This window comes from Oncorhynchus mykiss, chromosome 10 (genome assembly GCF_057628025.1).
Source record: "Oncorhynchus mykiss isolate SJ-2025 chromosome 10, ASM5762802v1, whole genome shotgun sequence".
In the NCBI taxonomy this organism is placed as follows: domain Eukaryota; kingdom Metazoa; phylum Chordata; class Actinopteri; order Salmoniformes; family Salmonidae; genus Oncorhynchus; species Oncorhynchus mykiss.
The window spans coordinates 19,450,611-19,474,111 of record NC_143031.1 but is presented as its reverse complement, the minus strand read 5'-3'; the positions used below and the strand labels follow the sequence as shown (position 1 = coordinate 19,474,111).

General features: G+C 42.5%; 1 protein-coding gene across 12 annotated transcripts in view; it reads left to right on the top strand.

Moving 5' to 3' along the window:
- The window catches only part of arhgef12b (Rho guanine nucleotide exchange factor 12b), a 114,821-nt gene that overhangs the window by 10,527 nt on the left and 80,793 nt on the right, over positions 1-23,501 (top strand). The window contains exon 1 of one of the 12 annotated variants that reach the window (XM_090186081.1): positions 17,947-18,059. The exons of the other annotated variants lie outside the window; for them this stretch is intronic. The gene's annotated coding sequence lies outside the window, so the exon portion shown is untranslated. Of the gene's footprint in view, positions 1-17,946; positions 18,060-23,501 lie in introns of those variants that run through there. 12 annotated transcript variants of the gene reach the window in all.

Sequence of the window (23,501 nt, the reverse complement as noted above, 5' to 3'; positions counted from 1 at the left end):
TAGATTGCACACAGGTGGGCTTTATTTAACTAATTATGTGACTTCTGAAGGTAATTGGTTGCAACAGATCTTATATAGGGGCTTCATAGCAAAGGGGGTGAATACATATGCACACACCACTTTTCTTCTTATTATAAAAATAAAATAAAAATTGTTAAACAAGTTATTTTTTTTCCATTTCACCAACTTGGACTATTTTGTGTATGTCCATTACATGAAATCCAAATAAAAATCTATTTAAATTACAAGTTGTAATGCAACAAAATAGGAAAAATGCCAAGGGGGATGAATGCTTTTGCAAGGCACTGTATATCATAGAAATCTTCAAACACTGGACAGTTACTTTAAGAAAGTCAAAGGCTATTAAGCTAATAAGAAGAGTAGTTCAATCCAGTCATTTTGTTGATGTGGCCATGTGTCAATGCTTCTACAGCACCAAAATATGAAGTAGATCTCACAAAACCTTGCATGCCTTGTCAGGCAGTGAGCACCCTCAACAGGGTCGGGGAAATCGGAAGCATCTGGTTTTCAGGGGAAACGGAAAGAGCCTGTGACACGACTACCGCGTTTGGATGTTAACAAGGCGACACTCCATCTTAACTCCTCCTCCACATTTACTAGATTGGTTGAACAGTGCAGAAGAGAACCCCCCCCCTACATTTTTTAAATATTTTTCTCGTCAGGACCAGAAAGAAAGAAACGCCGCTCAGGCTACGTTAGGTTAGGCTGTTAATAAAGGGGATCCCTTTTCCAACCAAGGGTCACAGTCCATTTAACTCTGAGGCGATAGTCAGAAATGTGTTCATTTTAAGCTTTGCATGATTACTAGCGCTAAACTTTTCAACTGCCACTTTGTTACATCATTAAGGTCCTTAAAGATAGCAGGGGTGTGCTGGCTGAGTGAAGCTCTTCTTCAACACTGGCTTTACTCTGTTCGGTCAGCTGACGATCACCAGCTTTAGTCTGAATGTTTCAGTGTGCTCATTGGCAGAGGTTTAGTGGGTGAACCTACAGAAAAAGCACTGATAGCCTACATCTCACCACTACAATCACTGCTTTGCTGTATGGGCCCTTCTTATTAATTAAATCAATTAATTGCCTGTTTAGTGTGTGTCTGTATGGATCACAAAGGCTGTGTTTACACAGCCACCCTAAAAACCCAAATCTGTTTTTCTTTCTATTTTCAATCTTTTTTTCTGATTGTCCACACTCAGTTTTACATGTGACCCATATCAGATTTGCACATCCACATTGATGTAGCCTCTGAAGTAGCACACAGATGCAATGCTCAATTCCTGTCACTGTTTTTTTTTTTTTTTTTTTAATTTTGGGCTGTCATGTTAACAGCAGGTCATGTGCAAGAAAATCAGAGCGTACAGACAGAGGTCACATAGGATCAGGTTTGTATCAGGATTCAGATCCACATATGGAGGTGGTATAAATCTGACATCAAAAGATCAGATTCTATGTGTTTTTTTGCTGTTTACACATTAGGGAAAATATCCGATGGATATCAGATATGCAAATTATCTGCAAAATATCTGAATTGGGCTTCCTGTGTAAATGCAGCCTTAGACCTGCCAACTTTGACTGACATACAGACTTGCCTTGCTGGACTACATCTATCAGGCTAGCACTTACGCTGGCACACTAGCTATTTTCATTAGTGTTTGTTTGATAGTACCCATTGATTCTTGAAGAACTTGGAAATGCCTCGTGCTTATTTCAGTTGTCGTATCCCATCAAAACCCCAAATATAAGTTCTTTCACTCCAATGTTTGTAAACAAAGTAAATGTAAACAAACACTATATAGCCTCAAAACATGGCGAAACTACAATTTTTATATCAAGGATGGTCAGTCCTTGCATCCATAGCTCTATCTATGAATTTGAGAGTGGTTACATTTCTCCAGCCCTATCCCTCAGCTTTTTACCGAAAAAAGTGTAGACACTTGTTTTTTCAAGTGTCTACACGAACAGCTACAACCTGAAGTAATTATGTCCTTAGGTTATTGCTTGCCCTCTGAGTATCGTGATCAGCTGTCTCTTTCCCTCTCTCTCTCTTTTCACCCTTCACTTTCCTCTACTTTCAGCATGTCTTGGCTTGAACTACAGACAGCTTTTTCTAGATGAGAACCACACCCAATGGAGTCAGGGATTGAATAACCAGGTAGTCCATTTGGACTGATATAGGCACTGCAAAAGTCTTTTCCACATAACTCAAGCAGTATTATGCAGAGATAGACAGTCCTCAACTTCATGGAGCTGGATGCTTTACGTCAAGCAGAGCTAGTCAAACATGACTTTCATCGACGTTGTTTCTTAATTTTATTTGTGTCTGTTTACGTTGCTGCAGTTGCTCGTCCAGTTTCCGTGTGCCTCAGATTTCCCTGACCGCAGCTGAATTTGTCCTCAAGCCAGAGGCCAGGCTTTATCCTGCCAGAGTCTAGGAAAAAAATGCAATATCTAGTTGCTATGGGACTAAGAAACGTTGGCTCCACGTAACAGAGAGTGACAAGATGTCATGGTTTTCTGACCAGTGTCAACTCAGGGATTGTTGGGGTCTGTGCTGATACCTTGGCGGTGGCACAGGCCCTTCTCGACATGCCTTCCAACTGCTCTAAATCCCTACCAAGCAATCTCTCACTCATGCACACACACACACACACACACACTTTTTTCTCATACAACTCTGCCCAGCTGTTTCTACACTCTGCTGTCCAGTTGCCACATGTGATGAAGCAGCAAGTCACATGGCTCTCAGAGAACATTATACTTCTGTTCTTACTTTTCATCATGTCTGTGGTATTTTGTGACGACAGTCACTAGCCTAGTGGTTAGAGCGTTGGAATTGTAACCGGAAGGTTGCAAGTTCAAATCCCCGAGCTGACAAGATACAAATCTGTCGTTCTGCCCCTGAACAGGCTGTTAACCCGTTGTTCCTGGGCGTCGTTGAAAATAAGAATTTGTTCTTAACTGACTTGCCTAGTTAAATAAAGGTAAAATAAATAAAAATTGATGCCTTTGGTTATTGCCACTGCCTCAGAATTCAGTACATTAGCTTATTAAAGTAGAAGGGACTTGGCCACAAAGTATCAACTGGTTATGCTACATGTGAAAGAAAGTATAATTACTTCCTATACTTGATTTTAGTTCCTTTGAGCCTCTGAAACAACAGCGAAATAAGCATTATCTGTTTACACAATAAAATGCTTAGAAGCAGTTTGCCACCTTAGTGAAAGTAGCTAATAACGGAGCTAAAATCTTTGGAAATACCTGGATTTTTGAATAAATTGGTCATAAAATTTGATCTGATCTTCATCAAGGTCACAACAATAGACAGACACGTTCTGCTTAAACTAATAACACACAAACAATGATACGTGTTCATGTCTTTATTGAACACACCGTGTAAAAATTCACAGCGCAGGGTGGAAAAAAGTATGCGAAACCTTGGATGTAATAACTGGTTGACCCTCCTTTGGCAGCAATAACCTCAACCAAACTTTTTCTGTAGTTGTGGATCAGACCTGCAACACAGGTCAGGAGGAATTTTTTTACCATTCCACTTTACAAAACTGTTTCAGTTCAGCAATATTCTTGGGATGTCTGGTGTGAACTGCTCTCTTGAGGTCATGCCACAGCATCTCAATCAGGTTGAGGTCAGGACTCTGACTGGACCACTCCAGAAGGCGTATTTTCTTCTGTTGTTGATTTACTTCTCAGTTTTGAGTCGTTGGCCTGTTGCTTCAACCAACGTCTGTTGAAGTTCAATTGGTGGACAGAGGTTCAATTGGTAACATTCTCCTGCAAAATGTCTTGATAAACTTTGGAATTCATTTTTCCGTCGATGATAACAAGCTGCCCAGGTCCTGAGGCAGCAAAGCAGCCCCACACCATGATGCTCCCTCCACCATACTTTACAGTTGGGATGAGGTTTTGATGTTGGTGTGCTGTGCATTTTTCCCCCACACATAATGTTGTGTGTTCCTTCCAAACAACTCAACTGTAGTTTCATCTGCCCACAGAATATTTTGCCAGTAGCGCTGTGGAACATCCAGGTGCACTTTTGCAAATTTCAGATGTGCAGCAATGTTTTTTTTGGACCACAGTGGGTTCTTCCGTGGTGTCCTCCCATAAACACCATTCTTGTTTAGTGTTTTACGTATCGTAAACTCGTCAACAGAGATGTTAGCATGTTCCAGAGATTTCTGTAAGTCTTTAGCTGACACTCTAGGATTCTTCTTAACCTCATTGAGCATTCTGCACTGTGCTCTTGCAGTCATCTTTGCAGGACAGCCACACCTACCACTCCTAGGGAGAGTAGCAACATTGCTGAACTTTCTCCATTTATAGACAATTTGTCTTACTGTGGACTGATGAACATCAAGGCTTTTAGAGATACTTTTGTTTTGTAACCCTTTCCAGCTTTATGCAAGTCAACAATTCTTAATCTTAGGTCTTCTGAGATGTTCGAGGCAATCTTAGGTCTTCTCTTTTGTTAGAGGCATGGTTCACATCAGACAATGCTTCTTGTGATAGCAAAGTCAAATGTTGAGAGTGTTTTTTATAGGGCAAGGCAGCTCTAACCAACATCTCCAATCTTGTCTTGTTGATTGGACTCCAGGTTAGCGGACTCCTGACTCCAATTAGCTTTTGGAGAAGTCATTAGCCTTGGGGTTCACATACTTTTTCCCAACCTACACTGAGAATGTTTAAATTATGTATTCAATATAGACAAGAAAAATACAATAATTTGTGTGTTATTAGTTTAAGCACACTTTGTTTTTCTATTGTTGTGACTTAGATGAAGATCATGTCTAATTTGATCACCAATTTATGCAGAAATCCATGTATATTCCAAAGGGATCACATACTTTGTCTTGCCGCTGTATGTTACTTGGTGTAATAGGAGATAGAAACTTTGTGGACCAACAATATGCGAAAAGTCTCCAGTATTTGTGGCCAGTGGGAGCCATGGAGCTGTGTTGTGTGTGTGGGGGGCCTGCTTGGTGCTCAGTTCCCACAGGAAGTAGCAGAGAGAGAGACAGAGGGAGAAAAAGAGAAAGACCCCTCTTGAAAAGGGAGGAACAGGCTCCTCTCTCTCTCTCTATCTGTCTGTCCTCTCGCTTGGTGTGGTGTGTGTGTGTGTGTGTGTGTGTGTGTGTGTGTTTGTGTGTGTGCGCACACTTGTATTAGTGTGTGTGCGAGGAGCAGTGCAGTCCAGCACAGATCCTCGTGCCCCACACACGTGACGGAGCGCTCAACTTTCCCAGCTGCATCAGTCACCATGGAAACTAACAGTAATATTCGGCAGCTTTCCCATCCTCCCCCTCCCCCCTCTTCACTCCCTCCCTCTGCCAACAGTGAAGAGGGAGGAAAATGACTTCCTCAGGATAGCCTGACTGGCGACTCTCACAGTGACCCCCACCAGCCGACACTTATTGAGAATGCTCGCTATCACTTCACAGGCCACTCATATCTAACTGACTGTTTTCTCACCACCGACTCCATTCACATATCTTTTACCTTGATCTTGTTGTCTGTGGGTCCAGTAGTTTCCTCTAACAGAAAGTTGTCCCATTCTGCTATCTAGCCCTTAATTTAGCACAGGCTAGGTCCATTAGGTGCTTTAAGCATACTGTAGAACTTCGGTCCAACTTTTAACGGACTACAACTTTTGACGCTAAATGAATTCTTCATAAACTCCATAAAGGCTTATATACAGTGGGGCAAAAAAGTATTTAGTCAGCCACCAATTGTGCAAGTTCTCCCACTTAAAAAGATGCGAGAGGCCTGTAATTTTCATTATAGGTACACTTCAACTATGACAGACAAAATGAGAAGAAGAAAAAATCCAGAAAATCACATTGTAGGATTTTTAATGAATTTATTTGCAAATTATGGTGGAAAATAAGTATTAGGTCACCTACAAACAAGCAAGATTTCTGGCTCTCACAGACCTGTAACTTCTTCTTTAAGAGGCTCCTCTGTCCTCCACTCGTTACCTGTATTAATGGCACCTGTTTGAACTTGTTATCAGTATAAAAGACACCTGTCCACAACCTCAAACAGTCACACTCCAAACTCCACTATGGCCAAGACCAAAGAGCTGTCAAAGGAAACCAGAAACAAAATTGTAGACCTGCACCAGGCTGGGAAGACTGAATCTGCAATAGGTAAGCAGCTTGGTTTGAAGAAATCAACTGTGGGAGCAATTATTAGGAAATGGAAGATGTACAGGACTGATAATCTCCCTTGATCTGGGGCTCCACGGAAGATCTCACCCCGTCGGGTCAAAATGATCACAAGAACGGTGAGAAAAAAATCCCAGAACCACACGGGGGGACCTAGTGAATGACGTGCAGAGAGCTGGGACCAAAGTAACAAAGCCTACCATCAGTAACACACTACGCCGCCAGGGACTCAAATCCTGCAGTGCCAGACGTGTCTCCCTGCTTAAGCCAGTACATGTCCAGGCCCGTCTGAAGTTTGCTAGAGAGCATTTGGATGATCCAGAAGAAGATTGGGAGAATGTCATATGGTCAGATGAAACCAAAATATAACTTTTTGGTAAAAACTCAACTCGTCGTGTTTGGAGGACAAAGAATGCTGAGTTGTATCCAAAAAACACCATACCTACTGTGAAGCATGGGGGTGGAAACATCATGCTTTGGGGCTGTTTCTCTGCAAAGGGACCAGGACGACTGATCCGTGTAAAGGAAAGAATGAATGGGGCCATGTATCGTGAGATTTTGAGTGAAAACCTCCTTCCATCAGCAAGGGCATTGAAGATGAACGTGGCTGGGTCTTTCAGCATAACAATGATCCCAAACACACCGCCCGGGCAACGAAGGAGTGGCTTCGTAAGAAGCATTTCAAGGTCCTGGAGTGACCTAGCCAGTCTCCAGATCTCAACCCCATAGCAAATCTTTGGAGGGAGTTGAAAGTCCATGTTACCCAGCAACAGCCCCAAAACATCACTGCTCTAGAGGAGATCTGCATGGAGGAATGGGCCAAAATACCAGCAACAGTGTGTTGCAACAAAACCTAGTGAAGACTTACAGAAAACGTTTGACCTCTGTCATTGCCAACAAAGGGTATATAACAAAGTATTGAGATAAACTTTTGTTATTGACCAAATACTTATTTTCCACCATAATTTGCAAATAAATAAATTAAAAATCCTACAATGTGATTTGGATTTTTTTTTCTCATTTTATCTGTCATAGTTGAAGTGTACCTATGATGAAAATTACAGGCCTCATCTTTTTAAGTGGGAGAACTTGCACAATTGGTGGCTGACTAAATACTTTTTTGCTCCACTGTAGATGTTTTAAACATCATTCATTAGTAACTGACATGCCATATAGTGTGTGGCAAAAGTGTCATGTCACATTTGGCAAATCACAAGATGCTTTGACATTTTATATCACCCATCCAGTATGGAGCTATTGTGTTTTTTTTCTAAAACCCTAATCTTCATAGCCCTAGCCATACGATTACCTTCAACTGGTTTCACATGAGCAATTGGTCATTTGAAAAAAGTGGTATTTTTCTTGAAGCATAACCAAACATATGCATTGTATCCATCACTAGCAACACAGCACTCTGTCCTTTGATATTGTTGTCTTCAATAGCTTGATTTCATAGCAGCTACAACAGAAATGCTGATGATCTGTTTCCTCAGAATTCTCCAGTAATTGGGTAAGACGGCACATCATGTTGCTGGGGAAAAACGATTACCTGAATGTTACAGTCCAGGATGGCTCTTATGTTGCCCAATATTGTGTTGGCCTGAAGTGAGTTGGATTGATTGCAGCCCACCTCAGAGACAGCTGTGCTCTGAAGTGATGCCAGGGTCAGTGTGTCTGGAGAGAGAAAGTGAGAGAGATGTGCCAATCTAAACATTCCAGAGAAGTGTTATGGCCGCTGAATTCTCATGGATTTATGTATAGTGTTAAACATGAGGTGTGTTCTCGATGAGAAGGTCAGTGTTGAGCAAAAAAATAGATGTGTTTGGAAACTGTGACCGCAAAGAAATATGCACCAGTTGGGTATATTTCATCTAGTTTTCATGTTCAATAAGCCGCCATATTTGTTGCACAAATTTTGCACACATTTTCTTTTGCTTTTCAAAACTAGCCATCATTCACGAGTCGGTGACTTATGTCATTTAATTTCATTTAGCTTTTTTTTTTTTTTTTTTTTAAATCACTTGATTAGAGCTTCAAATCCCATTTAACCCCGCAGCCACAATTAAGCTACTTTATTTATGTAACATAGGAATTGCATGAGTAAGCGAAGGAAATAGGCCGTATGCATCAAGGTGAGTTGGCTTGGCATACATCAATCAATCAATCAAATTTATTTTATATAGCCCTTCGTACATCAGCTGATATCTCAAAGTGCTGTACAGAAACCCAGCCTAAAACCCCAAACAGCAAGCAATGCAGGTGAAGAAGCACGGTGGCTAGGAAAAACTCCCTACATGTGGCGCACCAGGGAGGGAGAGAAAGATAGAGAGTCGGGGTGGGGACCGCTGCTGCTACTGCTGTCACCCATGTAGCCTTGCTTTAGGTAGTGCACCTGGACCTGCAGGCCTCTAGTTCCTGTTCCGGGCTCCCCCACATGCCTTGCTTTCTCAAGCCCACTGGAGCGAGTCTCAACAGGAGGCAGAGTCGTGGCCACCCCGCCGCTATCGTCACACACACTCACATGCACAATGCACACACCTACACACAAGATTCATACACAATCTGATTCATACACACAAACACTCATTACATACACACACACTCAAACACGTTATGCACACAAAGACATAACCCATGCGAGCCCACCCTGCCAGGCTCTGGATGACCCCAGCTGGCAACATCTGGCCTGGCTGCAGATAAGAGGTGGGGTCGCTAGATACGCCCCTTCACGCCTTTATCACTGCCATCAAATCACAGTAGGCCAACTTCCTGCGCTAACGGACCATTACCAAATCACCAGAGCTGCCTGTGTGTGTGTGCGTGTGAGAGAGAGGTTAGTTAGTGGGTGTGTGTGTGGAAGAGAGGGGGAGGGTTGGTGTTTGTGGAAGTGTGTGTGTGATCACATGCAACTGTCTGCACAGACAGTTTGACAAGTTGACATGTTGGTCAGGTGCAGGTAGATAGAGTAGGTATCCTAGTCAGGAGTGGTGCCTACTTCACAGCCTGGGTGAAAGGGATGCACTTTTTGTTGCAAGAAAAGTCTTGTCTACATCAGCAATGCATCATTGTCAACAGCAGTAGCTTGGGGATAAGTGTGCCTGAATGCAAAGCAATGTACCTTTTGACCCTTGCAGCTGACTGAAAAAACGGTTGCAAAAGGTTGCAAAACAGCTGTGCAACTTTTCATGTTCTCTAGACTTTTGAAGTGCAAAGTTTAAATAGCTTTTTTTGCTGAACAGTTAGCACAGGTTTGATATTGTCATTCAATTTTAAAAAATGTTAATGTTGAGTTTTTCATTAATTATTTTGCATAGTGAGTCACTCATACACTCACAAACCCCAACTGATATTCTGTCAGTATCAAGGATAATTTTAGTCTGACAAAGAACGGTAGGTATCCTGTCTTTCCCTTTAGTTAAAGGCAGGATACCTTTCAGCAAAGCTCCTCTGTGTTCATGCGTTTGAGGTGCTGTTTGTCGGCCTAGGTGTGGTATTCTCCCACACATGCATAGACAGCAGCTGTGTGGAGGACCATTGAAATGTTTGCACACTGTTCTCACTCGCTCTTAGTTACCCTACCACAAAGACAACTGCTGAGCAAAGGGCTTTTCGTTTTGTTCTCCCTAAACAAAGTAGGAAAAAATGTAGAGCCCAACTAGTTATAGTGAGACTGTTTGTGTCTAAATGGACTCAGTAAAGGAGATGTCTTTGTCAGGCCAAGAAACCACTTGAAATTCTACAGCTGTTAGATGTGAAAGGGAGTTGTTTGTACAATGGAGGACTCTTCCTACCTCTCAGTTCTTAAACAGGTGTGAAGTCCAGACATGAACTTCTGTGACAATGAGAAACAAGCTCAGGTTCTGCTGATCTTCTGTGAACTAACATGCCATGTTGATAAATGTTTTTGACTTAGTTTTGTAGGGAGAACATGAGTCACCTGGGGGGGAAAGGGCTGCGATGACTGGAACCTGGGCCTTTTGCTATCTCCAGCCCTCTGTGTAGTTCAGCATGTACTCTGCTGTGATCATCCCAGAGGAATTGTCTGGTATTTTTGGTATCTGAGACATGACTATTGTTGTAAAAAAAAAAATGGCCCTCTTGATAACTGTATGGTTATAAATAGCCCAGAGAGGAGACACTCCCTGAACACTGATGAAGGGGTAGGCAGGCAGGCAGATTTTAGCTATGACGCTAATAGCTATGACGCTAATCCTAGTCATACAGTGGTTGAGCTAGCTCAGTCGGTTTTATGTTGTTGTGGAACGGACTCACCTGACCTTTTTTGTTACATATCCTAGTTGCAGTGGTGGAAAAAGTACCCACATTTTAATTTAATTTAACTAGGCAATCAGTTAAGAACAAATTCTTATTTTCAATGACGGCCTAGGAACAGTGGGTTAACTGCCTTGTTCAGGGGCAGAATGACATTCATTTTTACCTTGTCAACTCAGGGATTTGAACTTTCAACCTTTCGGTTACTAGTCTAACCACTAGGCTACCTGCTGTATTTGTCAGATGTGCCAAATACAACAGGTATAGAAAGACCTTACAGTGAAATGCTTACTTACACTCCCTTAACCAACAATGCAGTTTTAAGAAAATACCCCCCAAAAAAGTAAGAGATAAGAATAACAAATAATTAAAGAGCAGCAGTAAATAACAATAGCAGAACTATATACAGGGGGTACCGGTACAGAGTCAATGTGCGGGGCACTGGTGTCGAGGTAATTGAGGTAATATGTACATGTAGGTAAAGTTATTAAAGTGACTATGCATAGATAATAACAGAGAGTAGCAGCAGCGTAGAAGGGGGGGGGGGGCAATGCAAATAGTCTGGGTAGACATTTGATTAGATGTTCAGGAGTCTTATGGCTTGAGGTTGAAGCTGTTTAGAATAGAGGTCGACCGATTATGATTTTTCAATACCGATACCGATTATTAGAGGACCAAAAAAGCCGATACCGATTAATTGGACGGTTTTTATAGATATTATTTGTAATAATAACAATTACAACAATACTGAATGAACAATGAACACTTTAAACTTAATATAATAAATAAATAAAATATATTTAGTCTCAAATAAATAATGAAACATGTTCAATTTGGTTTAAATAATGCTCAAACACAGTGTTGGAGAAGAAAGTAAAAGTGCAGTATGTGCCATGTAAAAAAGCTAACGTTTAAGTTCCTTGCTTAGAACATGAGAACATATGAAAGCTGGTGGTTCAATATTCCCAGTTCTACAATATTCCCAGTTAAGAAGTTTTAGGTTGTAGTTATTATAAGAATTATGACGCGTCAACTATTTCTCTCTGTACCATTTGTATTTCATATACCTTTGAGTATTGGATGTTCTTATAGGCACTTCAGTATTGCCAGCCTAATCTCGGGAGTTGATAGGCTTGAAGTCATAAACAGTGCTGTGCTTCAAGCATTGCTAAGAGCTGCTGGCAAACACAGTAAAGTGCTGTTTGAACGAATGTTTACGAGCCTGCTGCTGCATACCACCGCTCAGTCAGACTGCTCTATCAAATATCAAATCATAGACTTATAATATAATAAACACAGAAATAAGAGCCTTTGGTCAATAACATGGTCAAATCAGGAAACTATCATTTTGTAAACAAAACTTGTATTATTTTCAGTTAAATATGGAACCATTCTGTATTTTATCGAATGGGTGGCAACCCTAAGTCTAAATATTGCTGTTACATTGCACAACCTTCAATGTTATGTCATAATTATGTACAATTCTGGCAAATTAATTACGGTCTTTGTTAGGAAGAAATGGTCTTCACACAGTTCGCAACAAGCCAGGCAGCCCAAACTGTTGTATATACCCTGACTCTGCTTGCACTGAACGCAAGAGAAGTAACACAATTTCCCTAGTTAATATTGCCTGCTAACATTAATTTATTTTAACTAAATATGCATGTTTAATAAAATATACTTCTGTGTATTTATTTTAAGAAAGGCATTGATATTTATGGTTAGGTATATTTGTGCAACGATTGTGCTCTTTTCGCGAATGCGTTTTTGTTATATCATCACCCGTTTGGCAAAGTTGAAGTAGGCTGTGATTCGATGATAAATTAACAGGCACCGCATTGATTATATGCAACGCAGGACAAGCTAGTTAACCTAGTAATATCATCAACCATGTGTAGTTACCCAGTGATTATGTGAAGATTGATTGTTTTTTTATAGAAAAGTTTAATGCTAGCTAGCAACTTCCCTTGTCTCCTTGCAGCCACAAGGTCCTTTTGACGCTGCACTCGCGTAACAGGTGGTCAGTCTGCCACGCAGTTTCCTCGTTTATTGCAAAGTAATCGGCAATAATCCGCGGCCAAAAAGGCAGATTACCGATTGTTATGAAAACTTGAAATCGACCCAAATTAATCGGCCATGCCGATTTAATTGGTCGACTTCTAGTTTAGAAGCCTCTTGGACCTAGACTTGGCGCTCTGGTACCGCTTGCCATGTGGTAGCAGAGAGAACAGTCTAGGACTAGTGTGGATGGAGTCTGACAATTTTTATGGTCTTCCTCTGACACCGCCTGGTATAGAGGTCCTGGATGGCAGGAAGCTCGACCCCGGGGATGTACTGGGCCGTACGTACTACCCTCTGTAATGCCTTGTGGTCGGAGGCCCGAGCAGTTGCCATACCAGTCAGTGATGCAACCAGTCAGGATGCTCTCGATGGTGCAGCTGTAGAACGTTTTGAGGATCTGAAGACCATGCCAAATCTTTTCAGTCTCCTGAGGGGGAACAGGTTTTGTCGTGCCCTCTTCATGACTGTCTTGGTGAGATTGGACTATGTTAGTTTGTTGGTGATGTGGATTGCACAGAACCTGAAGCTCTCAACCTGTTCCACTACAGCCCCGTCAATGAGAATTGGAGCGTGCTCGGTCCTTCCTTTCCTGAAGTCCACAATCATCTCCTTTGTCTTGTTCACATTGAGGGAGAGGCTGTTGTCCTTGGACCACACTGTCAGGTCTCTGACCTCCTCCCTGTAGGCTGTCTCATCGTTGTCGGTGATCAGGCCTACCACTGTTGTGTCATCTGCAAACTTAATGATGGTGTTGAAGTCGTGCCTAGCCGTGCAGTCATGTGTGAACAGGGAGTACAGGAGGGGACTGAGCACGCACCCCTGAGGGGCCCCTGTGTTGAGGATCAGCGTGGCGGATGTGTTGTTACCTACCCTCACCACCTGGGGGCGGCCCGTCAGGAAGTTCAGGATCCAGTTGCGGAGTGAGGTGTTTTAGTCCCAGGGTCCTTAGCTTAGTGATGAGCTTTGAGGGCAGTACGGTGTTGAACGCTGAGCTGTAGCCAATGAATAGCATTCTCATATAGGTGTTCCATTTGTGCAGGTGTGAAAGGGCAGTGTGGAGTGCAATAGAGATTGTCATACGTGAGTAAAAGTAAAGATATCTTAATAGAAAATGACTCAAGTAAAAGTGAAAGTCACCCAGTAAAATACTACTTGAGTAAAATTCTAAAAGTATTTGGCTTTATATGTACTTAAGAATCAAAAGTAAATGTAATTGCTAAAATATACTTAAGTATCAAAAGTTAAAGTATAAATTGTTTAAAATTCCTAATTTTAAGCAAACCAGAGGGCACCATTTTCTTATATATATTTTTTTTTTACGGATAGCCCGGGGCACACTCCAACACAACAGCCAGATCAGGGGCAGTAGGGATGACCAGGGATGTTTTCTTGATAAGTGCATGAATTGGATGTCCTGCTAAGCATTCAAAATGTAATGACTACTTTTGGGTGTCAGGGAAATGTATGGAGTAAAAATTACATTATTTTCTTTAGGAATGTAGTGAAGTAAAACTTACCCCCCAAAAACTACTTAAGTAGCACTTTAAAGTATTTTTACTTAAGTATTTTACACCACTGCTTATTTGGTAGGATACTCAACCTTATATAACCTTAGCAAGGTTCATGTACTTAGGCTACAATAGTTACAAGGGTTTTTGTGGGACGCTCGAGAGACTACAGTAGGATGAAATGCAGCTAGCAATAGATGTCAACAAAGTTTAGTTTGAATTTGCCCACAAGTTGAATTTGTGGGCAGTAGTCCTGTATCATGTGAATACAACCAATAACGCGGCACTGTCTAACTTTATTTCAGACTGAGGCAGAAGTGTCTAAGGCCCGTTGATGCCCTATTGTCAGTCATGAAATCTTGGCTACGTCAGTGACCAATTAAATTGTTTTGATATTATAAGGGTCAAAGTAGGAGAACCCATTAAAGCGATACTGCGTTATTCTGTCAATTAAGCCTTTTTTTCTATTTACCCAGAGTCAGTGCAATGACTCGAAATCTACAGGTACAGAAGCATATGCTAGCGTACCCATAGACTTCCAGTCATTGGCTCGCAAAACTACCTCTAAAGGCGTCTGCATGCTTCAGTTCGACTGGCGCCTAACTGACCTCGGCTAGCCAAACCGAAAGAGTGTGCTCACATAGTCCCTTAAAATACCTTTGCTTGAAAAACTAGAAAAAAGTGGCATTAGGCCATTTTGAGATGCCATAGCCAGTATACATGTCCTCAAAATAGTCCGAATAAATCTAAAATTACTCTGATTACGTGATGTTTGGTGCAGTATTTCTCAATGAAAAATGTACATGAAAACGAGTCATCTCTCATTGAATGACAAAAAATACTTTATTGAAGAATCCCTACTGTTGACCAATCACTGACGAAGGGGCATAGACTTCGGCTTGCCTCTATAAAATATGTTGTTTGCTCTAACAGCCGAAAAAACCCTCACCGACGTGAAAAACAATCAAAAACGTCACAAAATCTTCAGAACTGTTTCAAAACGAATCAAATGTATTTATATAGCCCATCTTACATCAGCTTATATATCAAAGTGCTGTACAGAAACCCAGCCTAAAACCCCAAACAGCAAGCAATGCAGGTGTAGAAGCACGGTGGCTAGGAAAAACTCCCTAGAAATGCCAAAACCTAGGAAGAAACCTAGAGCGGAACCAGCCTATGAGGGGTGACCTCTTCTGGCTGTGCCGGGTGGAGATTATAACATAACATGGCCAAGATGTACGGCTGCTTTTTGTTCTATGTTGCTATATCTGTATGCTACGTCTTGCTTGTCCTATGTTGCTCTGTCTGTATGCTATGTCTTGCTTGTCCTATGTTGCTATTGTCTATTTTGTAATTGTTTTTAATAACCTGCCCAGGGACTGCGGTTGAAAATTAGCCGGCTGGCTAAAACTAGCACTTTTACTGAAACGTTGATTAATGTGCACTGTCCCTGTAAAAATAAACTCAAACTCAAGATGTTCAAATGTTCATAAATGACCAGCATGGTCAAATAATATTAATCACAGGGAACAAGTCAGGTTTCCATAGCTGCAGGCAGAACAGTTGAAACTGGAGCAGCAGCACGGCCAGGTGGACTGGGGACAACAAGGAGTTATCATTTATTTTATTTATTTATTTATTTCACCTTTATTTAACCAGGTAGGCTAGTTGAGAACAAGTTCTCATTTGCAACTGCGACCTGGCCAAGATAAAGCATAGCAGTGTGAAAAGACAACACAGAGTTACACATGGAGTAAACAATTAACAAGTCAATAATACAGTAGAAAAAAGGAGAGTCTATATACATTGTGTGCAAAAGAGCAGAAAATAAAATAAATAAAAACAGTATGGGGATGAGGTAGGTAAAAATGGGTGGGCTATTTACCGATAGACTATGTACAGCTGCAGCGATCGGTTAGCTGCTCAGATAGCAGATGTTTAAAGTTGGAGAGGGAGATAAAAGTCTCCAACTTCAGCGATTTTTGCAATTCGTTCCAGTCACAGGCAGCAGAGAACTGGAACGAAAGGCGGCCAAATGAGGTGTTGGCTTTAGGGATGATCATTGAGATACACCTGCTGGAGCGCGTGTTACGGGTGGGTGTTGCCATCGTGACCAGTGAACTGAGATAAGGCGGAGCTTTACCTAGCATGGACTTGTAGATGACCTGGAGCCAGTGGGTCTGGCGACGAATATGTAGCGAGGGCCGGCCGACTAGAGCATACACGTCGCAGTGGTGGGTGGTATACGGTGCTTTAGTGACAAAACGGATGGCACTGTGATAAACTGCATCCAGTTTGCTGAGTAGAGTGTTGGAAGCAATTTTGTAGACATCGCCGAAGTTGAGGATCGGTAGGATAGTCAGTTTTACTAGGGTAAGTTTGGCGGCGTGAGTGAAGGAGGCTTTGTTGCGGAATAGAAAGCCGACTCTAGATTTGATTTTCGATTGGAGATGTTTGATATGAGTCTGGAAGGAGAGTTTACAGTCTAGCCAGACACCTAGGTACTTATAGATGTCCACATATTCAAGGTCGGAACCATCCAGGGTGGTGATGCTAGTCAGGCGTGCGGGTGCAGGCAGCGAACGGTTGAAAAGCATGCATTTGGTTTTACTAGCGTTTAAGAGCAGTTGGAGGCCACGGAAGGAGTGTTGTATGGCATTGAAGCTCGTTTGGAGGTTAGATAGCACAGTGTCCAAGGACGGGCCGGAAGTATATAGAATGGTGTCGTCTGCGTAGAGGTGGATCAGGGAATCGCCCGCAGCAAGAGCAACATCATTGATATATACAGAGAAAAGAGTCGGCCCGAGAATTGAACCCTGTGGCACCCCCATAGAGACTGCCAGAGGACAGGACAGCATGCCCTCCGATTTGACACACTGAACTCTGTCTGCAAAGTAGTTGGTGAACCAGGCAAGGCAGTCATCAGAAAAACCGAGGCTACTGAGTTTGCCGATAAGAATATGGTGATTGACAGAGTCGAAAGCCTTGGCAAGGTCGATGAAGACGGAGCTGTTGGCTGAGGTTGGAGTAGCCAGCCAGGCGGAAGGCATGGCCAGCCGTTGAGAAATGCTTGTTGGAAGTTTTCGATAATCATGGATTTATCGGTGGTGACCGTGTTACCTAGCCTCAGTGCAGTGGGCAGCTGGGAGGAGGTGCTCTTGTTCTCCATGGACTTCACAGTGTCCCAGAACCTTTTGGAGTTGGAGCTACAGGATGCAAATTTCTGCCTGAAGAAGCTGGCCTTTGCCATTGGTCAGTATGACATCTATTAGGGTGCCCTTGTTTACAGATTCAGAGTTGTACCTGGTGGGTTCCTTGATGATTTGTGTGAGATTGAGGGCATCTAGCTTAGATTGTAGGACTGCCGGGGTGTCCTAGGCATGGTCCTAGGGCTCAGGTCCTCCGAGAGAGAAAAAGAGAGAAGGAAATAATTAGAGAGAGCATACTTAAATTCACACAGGACACCGTATAAGACAGGAGAAATACTCCAGATATAACAGACTGATCCTAGCCCCCCGACACATAAACTACTGCAGCATAAATACTGGAGGCTGAGACAGGAGGGGTCAGGAGACACTGTGGCCCCATCCGATGATACCACCAGACAGGGCCAAACAGGCAGGATATAACCCTACCCACTTTGCCAAAGCACAACCCCCACACCACTAGAGGGATATCTTCAACCACCAATTTACCAATCTGAGACAAGGCTGAGTATAGCCCACAAAGTTCTCCGCCACGGCACAACCCAAGGTGGGGGGGCGCCAACCCAGACAGGAATACCATGTCAGTGACTAAACCCACTCAAGTGACGCACCCCTCCTAGTGACGGCATGGAAGAGCACCAGTAAGCCAGTGACTCAGCCCCTGTAATAGGGTTAGAGGCAGAGAAACCCAGTGGAGAGAGGGGAACCGGCCAGGCAGAGACAGCAAGGGCAGTTCGTTGCTCCTGTGCCTTTCCATTCACCTTCACACTCCTGGGCCAGACTACACTCAATCATAGGACCTACTAAAGAGATGAGTAAGTAAAGACTTAAAGATTGAGACAGAGTCTGCGTCTCTCACATGGGTAGGCAGTCCATTTCATAAAAATGGAGCTCTATAGGAGAAAGCCCTGCCTCCAGCTGTTTGCTTAGAAATACGAGGGACAATTAGGAGGCCTGGGTCTTGTGACCGTAATGTACGTGTAGGTATGTACGGCAGGACCAAATCGGAAAGATAGGTAGGCGCAAGCCCATTAATGCTTTGTAGGTTAGCAGTAAAATCTTTAAATCAGCCCTTGCCTTAACAGGAATCCAGTGTAGGGAGGCTAGCACTGGAGTAATATTATCAAGTTTTTTGGTTCTAGTCCGGATTCTAGCAGCCGTATTTAGCACTAACTGAAGTTTATTTAGTGCTTTATCCGGGTAGCCGGAAAGTAGAGCATTGCAGTAGTCTAACCTAGAAGTAACAAAAGCATGGATACATTTTTCTGCATAATTTTTGCACAGAAGATTTCTGATTTTTGCAATGTTACGTAAATGGAAAAAAGCTGTCCTTGAAACAGTCTTGATATGTTGATTTGAGACGACTGTACAACCATCAAGATTAAATGTCAGATTCAGCAGAAGATCTCTTTGTTTCTTGGGACCTAGAACAAGCATATCTGTTTTGTCCCAGTTTAAAAGTAGAAAAGTCCACTTCCTTATGTCTGAAACATAGGCTTCCAGCAAGGGCAATTTTGGGGCTTCACCATGTTTCATTGAAATGTACAGCTGTGTGTCATCCGCATAGCAGTGAAAGTTAACATTATGTTTCCGAATTAGATACCCAAGAGGTAAAATATATAGTGAAAACAATAGTGGTCCTACAACGGAACCTTGAGGAACACTGAAATTTACAGTTGATTTGTCAGAGGACAAACCATTCACAGAGACAAACTGATATATTTCCGACAGATAAGATCTAAACCAGGCCAGATCTTGTCCGTGTAGACCAATTAGGGTTTCCAATCTCTCCAAAAGAATGTGGTGATTGATGGTATCAAAAGCAGCACTAAGGTCTAGGAGCACGAGGACAGATGCAGAGCCTCGGTCTGACGCCATTAACCTCTCTAGGGTAGGTGAGACGCTAACGTCCCACCAGGCCAACATCCGGTGAAACTACAGAGAGTTAACATTTTAAATACACCATTCATTGAATTAAACATTCTTGTAGATACATGTATCTTACATAATTTAAAAGATGAACGTCTTATTAATCTAGCCGCTGTGTCAAATTTCAAAAAGGTTTACTGCAAAAGCAAACGTGCGATTTTCTGAGGACGGCGCCCCACACACAAGTATTACTAGCATTTTCCAACCAAGCATTAGCATTACGAAAGTCAGAAATAACAATAAAATAAATCGCTTACCATTGAAGATCTTCCTCTGGTGGCAATGCCAAGTGTCCTAACTACACATTGAATGTTTGTTTTGTTTGATAAAATACATTTTTATAGCCTAACACAAAACATGTAAACCGGTTGCGTCGTGATTTCCTTTCTCATTCAACTTTGGACCATCCAGTAATGGTTGGTTTCATTGCAATCCTCTGGTTGTTACTAACACCACCATACATGATGGTTCTTTTCCCGGGACGTATTGACCGAAACACACCGATTTGAAGACACCAATCAATGACCTCATTGCGCACCAATGGTAGGACCGGTCTATCATTGATTGATAAACGGCAAAATGTAATGGTTATACGTTCGAAGACCATCCTTTGTCGTAAACTCTGGCGTAAAAGAGGTTCATTCGCCATTGCAAATCCTACTTGATGGAGCCACGAGTGTTACACATAGCAGTACATATTCAATAGCATTTTCAACAAGTTTATATATTTAAATTATGGCGAATAAATCAGGAAAAGCTAAAACAAAGTCTAGGTATACAGATTTAACCCAAATTATAGAGGAAATTGATCGAGACTGCGAGACCGAGTTTCTTCAGGAAGATGAATTTTTCAGTGAAGCTAGTTTTGCTAGTTTCGACTCCGAGGCGGAAGAAATGTTTCTGCACGGCGAGGATGCCATGCTGGATTGGTAAATTCTAATGCTAATGTCATTGTTTGAAGTTAATATGAAATATTATTCATTTTAGATTTTGGGGGGGATTTTCTTATTTTATTTGCTGGTTCATCCAGCCGGACCCCCGCTGTCTCCGGCTCCACACCTACCCGGCCATCTTGAGTTGTGAAGTCAGTGACAAAGAAGAGGAAGTGGGGAAGAGAGAAACCTGCAGACAGAGGGCCAGAGGGCAGTTGTTGATTCCCTGGTGGCGAACACCAATAAGTACGGGGCTAAGAAGCAGGCAGGAAAGAAAGAGGCATGGAAGACCATTTCCATGTCAGACATTTTCTGCTACTTTTCAATGGTAATTTACATGGGGCTGGTGAAGTTGAAAACTCCAAGGGACTACTGGAAAATGTCAGCTCTCTATCAACTGCCTTTCCCCAAGACATGTCTTGTAAAAGGTTTCTGACTATCTCACGGGCGCTTCACATCAGTGACCCAGAAGCTGATGGGGAGAATGACAAGAAGAGAGGCACACCAAGATTTGATAGGCTCTCTGTAAAATAAAACCTCTCTATCCCAGCATTGTTGCAATACTTATTTTCAGCCCGAGCAGAACCTGTCCATCGATGAGAGGATGGTAGCCTCAAAGGCCAGAATCAGCTTCAAACAATACATGCGTAACAAACCAACCAAATGGGGTTACAAGCTGTTTGTTTTGGCTGATTCTGTGTGTGCCTACACTTGCAATTTTTTTGTTTATGAGGGGAAAAACAGTTTTGCCACCGGTAATGGACTGAGTTATGATTCCATTATGGAGTTATTGGATTTTCAACTGCTGGGGAAGGGCTACAAACTGTTTGTGGACAACTTCTACACAAGCCCTACCCTGTTTACAGAGCTGAGGAAGCGGGAGGTTTCGGCTTGTGGCACCATTCGTACCAACAGGGTGGGATTTCCAAAGACCAAGGTGAACGACATGCCTAAGCGAGCTGAGTGGCGTACCATGCGATAGATCCGTGAAGATGGCCTACTGTTTGTGAAGTGGATGGATACCAGAGAGGTGGTAATGTGCTCCAGTATCCACAAGTCCTTCAGTGGAGATCACGTCGTCAGGCGTGTGAAGGACAGTGCCGGGGCATGGACCACAAAAAATGTCCCCATTCCAGCTGCTGTGAAGGACTACAACAAGAGCATGGGAGGTGTGGATCTGTCAGATGTGCTGATATGATACTTTCTGGGTCAAGGTTGGGCTTTTTCAAGAGATGCTTTATTACTGCCACTTTTAGTGAGTTTGGTACACATCCGGTGGATAGAGAGCCGTTTATTATGTTCAACATAGGAGGGCCAAGCACAGGAAGCATCTCTTTCAGTAATGTAGTTGGAATAGGGTCCAGTATGCAGCTTGAAGGTTTAGAGGCCATGATTATTTTCATCATTGTGTCAAGAGATATAGTACTAAAACACTTGAGCGTCTCTCTTGATCCTAGGTCCTGGCAGAGTTGTGCAGACTCAGGACAACTGAGCTTTGGAGGAATATGCAGATTTAAAGAGGAGTCCGTCATTTTCTTTCTAATGATCATGATCTTTTCCTCAAAGAAGTTCATGAATTTTTTACTGCTGAAGTGAAAGCCATCTCTTGGGGAATGCTGCTTTTTAGTTAGCTTTGCGACAGTATCAAAAATTAATTTGGGATTGTTCTTATTCTCCTCAGTTAGGTTGGAAAAATAGGATGATCGAGCAGCAGTGAGGGTTCTTCGATACTGCACGGTACTGTCTTTCCAAGCTAGTCGGAAGACTTCCAGTTTGGTGTGGCGCCATTTCCGTTCCAATTTTCTGGAAGCTTGCTTCAGACCTCGGGTATTTTCTGTATACCAGGGAGCTAGTTTCTTATGACAAATGTTTTTAGGGGTGCAACTGCATCTAGGGTATTGCGCAAGGTTAAATTGAGTTCCTCAGTTAGATGGTTAACTGATTTTTGTCCTCTGACGTCCTTGGGTAGGCAGAGGGAGTCTGGAAGGGCATCAAGGAATCTTTGTGTTGTCTGAGAATGTATAGCATAACTTTTGATGCTCCTTGGTTGGGGTCTGAGCAGATTATTTGTTGCGATTGCAAAGGTAATTAAATGGTGGTCCGATAGTCCAGGATTATGAGGAAAAACATTAAGATCCACAACATTTATTCCATGGGACAAAACTAGGTCCAGAGTATGACTGTGGCAGTGAGTTGGTCCGGAGACATGTTGGACAAAACCCACTGAGTCAATGATGGCTCCGAAAGCCTTTTGGCTTTTTCCATGTGAATATTAAAGTCACAAAAAATTGAATATTATCTGCCATGACAGTGAACTCAGTGAGGAACGCTGTATATGGCCCAGGAGGCCTGTAAACAGGAGCTATAAAAAGTGATTGAGTAGGATGCATAGATTTCATGACTAGAAGCTCAAAAGATGAAAACGTTGTTTTTTTAAAAAATTTAAATTTGCTATCGTAAATGTTAGCAACACCTCCGCCTTTGCGGGATGCGCGGGGGATACGGTCACTAGTTTAACTAGGAAGCGAGGCTTCATTTAGCACAGTAAATTCATCAGGCTTAAGCCATGTTTCAGTCAGGCCAATCACATGTTTCGGCTGTAAAAGCATGCGGACGCCTTAACTTCCTTCATACTGCAAACGGAGACATAAAAATGGTATCCATGACTTCATCTGACTCTGGGTAAGTAGGAAAAGTCCCAGAATCTCACAGTATCCCTTTAACTCTTTAACCCTGTTCTCGCTGTAGCCTTGGTATGTATTTTCTCAATGGCAGGCAGTCTTCTATTGAAGACTACCAAAAACATGCCCTGGCCTTCACTGCTCAGCCACCACAGAGGTTCTGTAGACAATAACGACCCGGTGTTTTGTGTTTCCTAAGAGCTCTCAGGAGCATTTCCCAGTGCTGTTTATAATAAATCTGCAATTAACTGGGCTCGAAGTACCACTGTGCGGAGTTACTGTTTCAAGAGTTTTGTACTTCACTGCACCCTCCAGTAGTATAGCAGGCAAGACATGACACACACACTGACCGTGAAATGGCTTTGTTATGGGCCATAGGCGCTATCAAATTGAAGTTTTGTATTGTTCCTCAGCTTTTTGGAATGTGCACAGGCCTACTATTGCAAACACATACCAGAGTTTTACTGAACCCCTCTGGGTTTAGTTGAACCTATCAAAGTTTGTTTTCTTGTGTACTCTTCACGGAAGACTAGTCAATTTGGTTCAAACTGCCATTTTGGGTCGGCGGAGACTGAAATAATTAAACCGATGTAATTGGAGCATGTCAGGGGTATTGATTTGTGTAGTGACGTGGAGAATTGTCTCCTCAGCTGCCAAATCTGTGACACTGACTCCACTATTGTCATTAGGCTACCACAGCCAGGGAGCGAGGACA